The sequence below is a fragment of the Vicia villosa genome, linkage group LG4 (assembly GCF_029867415.1).
Source record: "Vicia villosa cultivar HV-30 ecotype Madison, WI linkage group LG4, Vvil1.0, whole genome shotgun sequence".
In the NCBI taxonomy this organism is placed as follows: domain Eukaryota; kingdom Viridiplantae; phylum Streptophyta; class Magnoliopsida; order Fabales; family Fabaceae; genus Vicia; species Vicia villosa.
The window spans coordinates 27,414,413-27,415,525 of record NC_081183.1 but is presented as its reverse complement, the minus strand read 5'-3'; positions in this window follow the sequence as shown (position 1 = coordinate 27,415,525).

Genomic DNA, 1,113 nt, shown 5'->3' with positions numbered 1-1,113 from the left:
GAGTAACCAACGCGCCGGGGGTTTTCATGGAGTATATGAATAGGATCTTCCATCCTTATCTGGATCAGTTCGTAGTAGTATTTATTGATGATATTTTAATATATTCTAAGAATGAAGAAGAGCATGCGGATCATCTTAGAGTGGTATTGGAACTATTGAAGGAAAAGAAACTTTTTGCAAAACTGTCAAAGTGTGAGTTCTGGTTAAACGAAGTGAGCTTTCTTGGGCATGTAATTTCTAAGGATGGTATTGCCGTTGATCCGACGAAAGTAGAAGCAGTGTTTCAGTGGGAAGCTCCGAGGTCAGTTTCCGAAATCCGTAGTTTCCTTGGTCTGGCGGGTTACTATAGAAAGTTCATTGAAGGTTTTTCAAAGTTAGCATTACCGTTAACTAAGTTGACTAGGAAGGGTCAAGCGTTTGTTTGGGATTCGAAATGTGAAGAAGGATTCCAAGAGTTGAAGAAGAGGTTGACTAGTGCGCCGATCTTGATTTTGCCGAATCCGGCGGAATCTTTTGTTGTTTATTGTGATGCTTCGTTGTCAGGATTAGGAGGTGTACTGATGCAGAATCAACAGGTAGTCGCTTATGCGTCGAGACAACTCAAGGTGCATGAGAGAAACTATCCGACTCATGACTTAGAGTTGGAAGCAGTGGTATTTGTGTTGAAGTTGTGGAGGCATTACCTATATGGTTCAAGGTTTGAAGTATTTAGTGATCACAAGAGTTTGAAGTACCTCTTTGATAAAAAAGAGTTGAATATGAGACAAAGAAGATGGTTAGAAGTTCTCAAGGATTATGATTTTGAACTGAATTATCATCCGGGTAAAGCAAATGTTGTTGCCGATGCATTGAGTAGGAAGTCCTTGCATATGTCTATGCTTATGGTGAGAGAATTGGATTTAATTGAGCAATTCCGAGATTTGAGTTTAGTATGTGAAGACACTCCTATCAGTGTTAAATTGGGTATGTTGAAGCTGACTAGTGGTATTCTTGAGGAAATCCGAGAAGGTCAGAAGATTGATGTAGAGTTGGTTGATAAGTTGGCTCTGATTAATCAAGATAAAGGAGGTGAATTCAGAATCGACGAGAATGGTATAATGAGGTTTGGTAATC